This window comes from Zootoca vivipara, chromosome 4, assembly GCF_965207765.1.
Source record: "Zootoca vivipara chromosome 4, rZooViv2.hap1.1, whole genome shotgun sequence".
Lineage (NCBI taxonomy): Eukaryota > Metazoa > Chordata > Lepidosauria > Squamata > Lacertidae > Zootoca > Zootoca vivipara.
Genome location: NC_142587.1, coordinates 68,582,825 through 68,592,689, shown reverse-complemented (window position 1 = coordinate 68,592,689; position 9,865 = coordinate 68,582,825). Strand labels below are relative to the sequence as shown.

The following is a 9,865-nucleotide window of genomic DNA, read 5'->3' as shown; positions in this document are numbered from 1 at the left end:
TCTCCAGAGTGTCCCAGGGACTTCTGTTAGCCTTTGCTTCTGTTCCAAGTGCTGGAACTCACTTATTCAGGGAGAACAAAACAATGTCATTGCTCCCAGTGGGTGACAGCTGTAACTCATCCTTTGAAATCAAAGAAAGACTAAAGGGGTAAATGGAACATGGATGCTGCCATCTCTTTTTGGAAATGCTAATGGCATTTAAGCAACGCCCGTGACATTAGCTGCAAAGTATGCTAATTGTGTACTTACATAGCAAGAAAAGCAGCAGTGTCATGGCAGTAAGGATGATAATCTCAAGTACGATAAATCTTTCACCCGTTGGAGATTTTAAGAAGGTAACCGTGTCGTGAAAAGCAGGTACTTGAAGAAAAGAAATTCTGATTTAGCCACCAGTAATCCACCAGTTTTCTCAAAGCTACCAACATGTTTGACCAAACTGCGGGAGGCAGTGGAAGACAGGAGTGCCTGGCGTGCTCTGGTCCATGGGGTCACGAAGAGTCGGACACGACTAAAAGACTAAACAACAACAATGCTGTGGCAGCCATCAGCCAGAGACAGTCAACTATTCAAGGGGTGGTAATCTGGGTGGGTAAGCAGGTGGAGGAAGCAAGGAGGGATACCTTGCTGCTTGAGGAAACTTCTGACCAATGTCTGGATCAGAAGACAGTAGTCTTTGATACTAAATGACTCTCTGCCCACCAGGCAAATGACAAGATGCTCCCTCCAAACACATAAATCCACATACAGAAGCTGGGCTGGGCTGGACATTGGCTGAGATTTCGATCCTGCTGATGGGGCACCAGACTAACTGAGAAGGTGCAGTGTAGCTTGTGTGGTCTACCCAACTCTACCCACCCCAGCACCTGCTACCTGAGGCAACTGCCTCATTCTGCCTAATGGTAGAGCCATTCCTGGCTGCAAACAGTAAAGGAACACCACAGACAGCAGGAAAGAGTGGGCTGAATCCTGGGGTTTCTATGGAGCTTAGTGGATCTCTGGCACCCAAAGAGCTGTTTGGGCTTTTCTCTGCACTCCTCCCTGGCACAACATGACTGGTTCCACTTCCTGCCCGTCTCTCCATCAACTTCCCTTCCCTTTGCATTCCTCTACTTTATGAGAAACTGCATCCCATATGACTGTGTTGTATACAGACCAACAATTTCTTTTGCTCTTGCTAAATGCCTTCTGAATAGTTCAACAATTCTGGAAATCCTTGGACCTGTGAAACAAGAAGCTATTATAATGACTATGAACACATTGGTTGGATGGTGGGTGTTTTCCCTTCCAAGCTCAGAGTATTAGTCTCTTGTCAAGCATGAAAGCTCACAAACTTTGCTTTTGTTGTCCTGCACTTAATCTCCCTATTACAGGAACATAATTTTTAAAATAGATGCACATCTACAAATGTCAAGGATTTCATCGGTACAAAGTTGAAATGGAAAACAACTTCAGCCCAAAAGTATGTCTCAATGAGGCATTTCCAACATTAAACTTTGGCATCTATCAGTATTAGACAATCCTTTCCCGTAAAGACGTTGTTGAGTCCAATATAACTGAAATGTCTTTTTTCTTTTCTTTTACTGGATCAGTCTCCATCTAGAATCAAAAAGATGTTCCATATGGAATAAAATGTATTCAGGTTTTTTTTTTTTAAAGATAATACAGTATAGCATTCTCATTTGCATTCTATTCTTCTCTAAGTTCCTGGGTATCTAGTTTATAGGACTTCAGTAAGCATTTGCAAACAACAGTTATGGTTTGATCCATATGTTCTCTCTATATTTATTTTATGTGGTAAACCAAATTTGGGGCAATCATCTTTGTGGAAGAAATAGGTTGATTGTGATATCTGTATCTTAGATCAGCTGATAAGATCAGATGGATAATTTTTGGTTCTTTTTATATTGCACCTGAAATCTCAGTTACTTGGTGTGTGCTGAAAAGAAATATATTACTTCATAACATTTATTGGGGTTTATTTATAGACCATCTGCTTTGAGTGCTTTGGCCTCTATTGAATAGCTGGAGGAAATAATAGGATTTTCCCATAGACATCTGATTGGCCATGGAGTGGTCAGGATACAGTACTGGATGGACTTTTCACATGATCTAGCACTCAGGCTCTTCTTGTGATACCAAAAATCAATTCAAAGCAGGGGTCTTCCAGGTCTCTCCCTTTGCCCCGCCTGTCTGTCAATCAATGTCACTATTATTTACTGTGCCAAATTACCATGCCTAAAAGTCCAAATGCCTTTCAATATTGTGTTTGTCCATTTTCCAGCAGCAACCAGGGCTGTTTTGATTAAGATACCAGCCCTCGGGCTGAAAGGGGCTTCCTCACAATACATTTCCAGATGTTCACCATTTTATATATTCTAAGGAAGGGAGACTACCCGTAACTTTCTTTAAAATGGTGGACAACTTTAACTTGATGGATATATGGAGATTTAAACACCCACTGGATAGAAAAATTACTTTTGTTCAGAACCAAAGCAATCTGCTGAACAAACCAACTTGATATGATATCTAATCAACTATCATGCATTCCTCTACTTTATGAAAAACCTCATCCCATATGACTGTGTTGCATACAGACCAACAATTTCTTTTGCTCTTGCTAAATGCCTTCTGGATGGTTCAACCATTCTGGAAATCCTTGGACCTGTGAAACAAGAAGTTATTATAACGACTATGAACACATTGGTTGGATGGTGGGTGTTTTCCCTTCCAAGCTCAGAGTATTAGTCTCTTGTCATGCATGAAAGCTCACAAAATTTGCTTTTGTTGCCCTGCACTTGTTCTCCCTATTACAGGAATATAATTTTTAAAATAGATGCACATCTACAAATGTCAAGTATTTCATCGGTACAAAGTTGAAATGGACAACAACTTCAGCCCAAAAATATGTCTTAATTAGGCATTTCCAACATTAAACTTTGGCGTCTATCAGTATTAGACAATCATTTCCCATAAAGAAGTTAAGTCCAATATGACTGAAATGTCTTTTTCTTTTGCTGGATCAATCTCCATCTTAAACCAAAAAGATGTTCCATATGGATTCAAAGGTACGGTATTTACATTTTTAAAAAAAGATAATATAGCATTCTCATTTGCATTCTATTCTCCTCTAAGCTCCCAGATATCTAGTTTATAGGACTTCAGTAAGCATTTGCAAACAACAGTTATGGGTTTGATCCATATGTTCTCTCTATATTTATTTTATGGGGTAAACCAAATTTGGGGCAATCTTCTTTGTGTGGAAGAAATGGGTTGATTGTGATATCTGTACATTAGATCAGCTGATAAGATCAGGTGGATAATTTTTGGTTCTTTTTATATTGCAGTTGAAATCTCAGTTACTTGGTGTGTGCTGAAAAGAAATATATTACTTCATAACATTTATTGGGGTTTATTTATAGACTATCTGCTTTGATTGCTTTGGCCTCTATTGAATAGCTGGAGGAAATAATAGGATTTTCCCATAGACATCTGGTTGGCCATGGAGTGGTCAGGATACAGTACTGGATGGACTTTTCGCATGATCTAGCACTCAGACTCTTCTTATGATTCCAAAAATCAATTGAAAGCAGGGGTCTTCCAGGTCTCTCCATTTGCCCCGCCTGTCTGTCAATCAATGTCACTATTATTTACTGTGCCAAATTACCATGCCTAAAAGTCCAAATGCCTTTCAATATTGTGTTTGTCCATTTTCCAGCAGCAACCAGGGCTGTTCTCATTAAGATACCAGCCCTCGGGCTGAAAGGGGCTTCCTCACAATACATTTCCAGGTGTTCACCATTTTATATATTCTAAGGAAGGGAGACTGCCCGTAACTTTCTTTAAAATGGTGGACAACTTTAACTTGATGGATATATGGAGATTTAAACACCCACTGGATAGAGAAATTACTTTTGTTCAGAACCAAAGCAATCTGCTGAACAAACCAACTTGATATGATATCTAATCAACTATCATGCATTCCTCTACTTTATGAGAAACCTCATCCCATATAACTGTGTTGCATACAGACCAACAATTTCTTTTGCTCTTGCTAAATGCCTTCTGGATGGTTCAACCATTCTGGAAATCCTTGGACCTGTGAAACAAGAAGCTATTATAACGACTATGAACACATTGGTTGGATGGTGGGTGTTTTCCCTTCCAAGCTCAGAGTATTAGTCTCTTGTCAAGCATGAAAGCTCACAAACGTTGCTTTTGTTGTACTGCACTTAATCTCCCTATTACAGGAATATAATTTTTAAAATAGATGCACATCTACAAATGTCAAGTATTTCATCGCTACAAAGTAGAAATGGACAACAACTTCAGGCCAAAAATATGTCTCAATGAGGCATTTCCAACATTAAACTTTGGCGTCTATCAGTATTTGGCAATCATGTCCCATAAAAACGTTTTTGAATCCAATATAACAGAAATGTCTTTCTTTTTCTTTTGCTGGATCAATCTCCACCTTAAACCAAAAAGATGTTCCATATGGATTCAAAGGTACGGTGTTTAGATTTTTAAAAAAAGATAATATAGCATTCTCATTTGCATTCTTTTCTTCTCTAAGCACCCGGATATCTAGTTTATAGGACTTCAGTAAGCATTTGCAAACAACAGTTATGGGTTTGATCCATATGTTCTCTCTATATTTATTTTATGGGGTAAACCAAATCTGGGGCAATCTTCTTTGTGTGGAAGAAATGGGTTGATTGTGATATCTGTACATTAGATCAGCTGATAAGATCAGGTGGATAATTTTTGGTTCTTTTTATTATTGCAGCTGAAATCTCAGTTACTTGGTGTGTGCTGAAAAGAAATATCTTACTTCATAACATTTATTGGGATTTATTTATAGACTATCTGCTTTGAGTGCTTTGGCCTCTATTGAATAGCTGGAGGAAATAGGATTTTCCCATAGACATCTGGTTGGCCATGGATTGGTCAGGATACAGTTCTGGATGGACTTTTCACATGATCTAGCACTCAGACTCTTCTTATGATTCCAAAAATCAATTGAAAGCAGGGGTCTTCCAGGTCTCTCCATTTGCCCCGCCTGTCTGTCAATCAATGTCACTATTATTTACTGTGCCAAATTACCATGCCTAAAAGTCCAAATGCCTTTCAATATTGTGTTTGTCCCTTTTCCAGCAGCAACCAGGGCTGTTCTCATTAAGATACCAGCCCTCGGGCTGAAAGTGGCTTCCTCACAATACATTTCCAGGTGTTCACCATTTAATAGATTCTAAGGAAGGGAGACTACCCGTAACTTTCTTTAAAATGGTGGACAACTTTAACTTGATGGATATATGGAGATTTAAACACCCACTGGATAGAGAAATTACTTTTGTTCAGAACCAAAGCAATCTGCTGAACAAACCAACTTGATATGATATCTAATCAACTATCATGCATTCCTCTACTTTATGAGAAACCTCATCCCATATAACTGTGTTGCATACAGACCAACAATTTCTTTTGCTCTTGCTAAATGCCTTCTGGATGGTTCAACCATTCTGGAAATCCTTGGACCTGTGAAACAAGAAGCTATTATAACGACTATGAACACATTGGTTGGATGGTGGGTGTTTTCCCTTCCAAGCTCAGAGTATTAGTCTCTTGTCAAGCATGAAAGCTCACAAACGTTGCTTTTGTTGTACTGCACTTAATCTCCCTATTACAGGAACATGATTTTTAAAATAGATGCACATCTACAAATGTCAAGGATTTCATCGCTACAAAGTAGAAATGGACAACAACTTCAGGCCAAAAATATGTCTCAATGAGGCATTTCCAACATTAAACTTTGGCGTCTATCAGTATTTGGCAATCATGTCCCATAAAGACGTTTTTGAATCCAATATAACAGAAATGTCTTTCTTTTTCTTTTGCTGGATCAATCTCCACCTTAAACCAAAAAGATGTTCCATATGGATTCAAAGGTACGGTGTTTAGATTTTTTAAAAAAGATAATATAGCATTCTCATTTGCATTCTTTTCTTCTCTAAGCACCCGGATATCTAGTTTATAGGACTTCAGTAAGCATTTGCAAACAACAGTTATGGGTTTGATCCATATGTTCTCTCTATATTTATTTTATGGGGTAAACCAAATCTGGGGCAATCTTCTTTGTGTGGAAGAAATGGGTTGATTGTGATATCTGTACATTAGATCAGCTGATAAGATCAGGTGGATAATTTTTGGTTCTTTTTATTATTGCAGCTGAAATCTCAGTTACTTGGTGTGTGCTGAAAAGAAATATCTTACTTAATAACATTTATTGGGGTTTATTTATAGACTATCTGCTTTGAGTGCTTTGGCCTCTATTGAATAGCTGGAGGAAATAGGATTTTCCCATAGACATCTGGTTGGCCATGGATTGGTCAGGATACAGTTCTGGATGGACTTTTCACATGATCTAGCACTCAGACTCTTCTTATGATTCCAAAAATCAATTGAAAGCAGGGGTCTTCCAGGTCTCTCCATTTGCCCCGCCTGTCTGTCAATCAATGTCACTATTATTTACTGTGCCAAATTACCATGCCTAAAAGTCCAAATGCCTTTCAATTTTGTGTTTGTCCATTTTCCAGCAGCAACCAGGGCTGTTCTCATTAAGATACCAGCCCTCAGGCTGAAAGTGGCTTCCTCACAATACATTTCCAGATGTTCACCATTTAATAGATTCTAAGGAGGGGGGACTACCCCTAACTTTCTTTAAAATGGTGGACAACTTTAACTTGATTGATATATGGAGATTTAAACACCCGCTGGATAGAGAAATTACTTTTGTTCAGAACCAAAGCAATCTACTGAACAAACCAACATGATATGATATCTAATGAACTATCATGCATTCCTCTACTTTATGAGAAACATCATCCCATATGACTGTGTTGTATACAGACCAGCAATTTCTTTTGCTCTTGCTAAATGCTTTCTGGATGCTTCAACAATTCTGGACATCCCCTCAGCTAAATGCTTTCTGGATGCTGCAACAATTATGGACATCCTCTGAGCTGGACCTGTGAAACAAGAAGCTATTATAATGACTATGATTGTTTTCCCTTCCAAGCTCAGAGTATTAGTCTCTTGTCACGCATGAAAGCTCACAAATTTGCTTTTGTTGCCCTGTACTTAATCGCCCTATTACAGGAACATAATTTTTAAAATAGATGCACATCTACAAATGTCAAGGATTTCATCGGTACAAAGTTGAAATGGACAACAACTTCAGCCCAAAAATATGTCTCAATGAGGCATTTCCAACATTAAACTTTGGTGTCTATCAGTATTAGACAATCATTTCCCATAAAGAAGTTAAGTCCAATATGGCTGAAATGTCTTTCTTTTTCTTTTGCTGGATCAATCTCCATCTTAAACCAAAAAGATGTTCCATATGGATTCAAAGGTATTTAGATTTTTTAAAAAAAGATAATATAGCATTCTCATTTGCATTCTATTCTTCTCTAAGCTCCTGGATATCTAGTTTATAGGACTTCAGTAAGCATTTGCAAACAACAGTCATGGGTTTGATCCATATGTTCTCTCTATATTCATGGGGTAAACCAAATTTGGGGCAATCTTCTTTGTGGAAGAAATGGGTTGATTGTGATACCAACTTGATACGGATATCTAATGAACTATCATTGAGAACAAAAGAAAGTAGAAAAACAACCAATGACATGTTTGGATCACAATACCTTATTACAGGAATTGAAAGGTGGAAAAAACACATTTAGGTGGAGATTAAATGATGGACTTCTTCATAGCCAAACAATTTTACACAATGCTGAAAAAGCCTTGAAAGACTAATTTGAGTTACACTTAAATCATGGAGTGGATCTGAAGGTTGTCTGGGATTCAAGTAAATCGGTAATGTGGGTTTTTTTTTTTAATTCAACAAAATGCTTACCAAAAAAAGATGAGAGACCAATAACAAACAAACTAACAAACAAATGAGAACTGCTGAAGAACTGATTACAAATGAAACAGAATTGATTAAAAAACCTGGAAAAGATTCATTAAAACAAACCATAAAAATGTTATAAACACAATATTTGATGTTGGTAAATCAAGAAATTGAATGGAAGATTAAAATGATACAGCAGAAAATTTTTGATTTTGCCAGACAGCCAGGCAACCTGATGGTATGGCAACTAAAGAAAAAAACAAGACATGAACTTAATGAATAAATGAAATATAGAAGGGAAAGTTTTACATAATCCGAAAGACATAAGAAAGCAATTTGTAAGGTTTAATTCAGAACTGTACTGAGCCGGCAAAGAGAACATAAACAATATTGCAGACTATTGAAGACTTCCGGAGCAGCGCTTTGGTGTACGGGTGAGGGATTGCGCTCTTGGCAACTCGAGGCAGTCCAGACGCAAGAGAAAACCAACAGGGAACATGAAGCATGAATTTTCCCAAGCTCAGGTGGGGATCCTGAGTACCAAGCCCAGGCCAGCGCATTAAAGGGGTTTAAAACCTATTAAAAAATGTCTGGCCAAGAAGCTAGCAAGTGGAGAACCTCAGCGCTAAAGGGCAGAGGCATTCTCTGGCATTAGCTTCTCCAAACCCAGCGAGGAAGCAGTGGACTCTCCAATATGCTTAAAACTAGAGATAAAGAGACACACACACCCTTATAAAGAACTGGAAAACTGGAAAACTGCTGATATTGGCAGAGCAAAGGAGCGGGGGCAGCAGAAAATATAGAAAAGACAGCATGAGTTATTAAGAGTGAAATGGGACCAACCCCCACAGCACTAATAGTAACAGTAACTGTTATTCAGTTTCACAAAGGTGCCTTATAAGATTGAATATAACCCAGCAAAGAGTTTTTAGAACAGCAAAGACAGAGTCTGCAGAGACTGCAGAGAAAGGGCAAGAACCAGCAGTCCTTTACTTACATAAAGCTCCAGCTTTTAATCAAAGCCTTCAATTGAAAGGAAACAAGGATGAAATACGCTGGGTCGGCTTTGTGGGACGAAGCGCTGCGAGGGGATGGAGAAGGGTGAACGAGTGAGCGTGGAGAAGCCATAATGGAAACACAGGCAGACACGAACAAAAGCAAGCAGGAAGAGACGCCGAGGAGCCAGTATGCAACCACGAAAGGGAAAAACAGAGGAGAGAAAATAGGGTGTAGAAAAAGCTAGAGGGACACCCAGAGGCAAAAGAAGTGAAAGACATGAGTAAAATCAACAGAAGGCAATCAAGCATAGTGGCAACGCCACTTATAGGGCAAACAGGAAATAGCAAGAATAAACTAATAAAATAAAGAACTGAACACTGTCTGTATATATTTGCTAAATGTGAAAGAACGGGTATTGTTATTATTTATTATTTATGCCCCGCCCATCTGGCTGGGTTTCCCCCACCACTCTGGGCGGCTTCCAACAAATAGCAAAATACATTAAAATATCACAGATTAAAAACTTCCCTAAACATGGCTGCCTTTTAGGTGTTTTCTAAATGTCAGGTAGTTTATCTCCTTGACCTCCGATGGGAGGGTGTTCCGCAGGGCGGGCGCCACTACCGAGAAGGCCCTCTGCCTGGTTCCCTGTAGCTTTGCTTCTCGCAGTGAGGGAATCGCCAGAAGGCCCTCAGCGCTGGATCTCAGTGTCCGAGCTAAATGATGGGGGTGGAGATGCTCCTTCAGGTATACAGGACCGAGGCCATTTAGGGCTTTAAAGGTCAGCACCAACACTTTGAATTGTGCTCGGAAACGTACACTGGGAGCCAATGTAGGTCTCTTAGGACCGGTGTTATGTCGTCTCGGCGGCCACTCCCAGTCACCAGTCTAGCTGCCACATTCTGGATTAGTTGTAGTTTCTGGGTCACCTTCAAAGGTAGCCTCACGTAGAGT

At 39.2% G+C, this 9,865-nt stretch overlaps 1 long non-coding RNA gene across 2 annotated transcripts; it reads right to left on the bottom strand.

The window, feature by feature from the left end:
• Window positions 1–1,658: 1,658 nt before the first annotated feature.
• On the bottom strand, window positions 1,659–9,203 carry LOC148685992 (uncharacterized). 2 transcript variants are annotated; one of them, XR_015949655.1, is made up of 4 exons: window positions 8,910–9,203; window positions 6,909–7,025; window positions 5,470–5,535; window positions 1,659–4,096 (listed from the first exon to the last, which is right to left on the bottom strand). It is a non-coding gene; the product is annotated as an uncharacterized LOC148685992 (long non-coding RNA). The 2 variants fall into 2 exon arrangements; XR_015949656.1 differs by lacking the exon at window positions 1,659–4,096 and having other exon boundaries at window positions 4,935–5,535.
• Window positions 9,204–9,865: the final 662 nt, after the last annotated feature.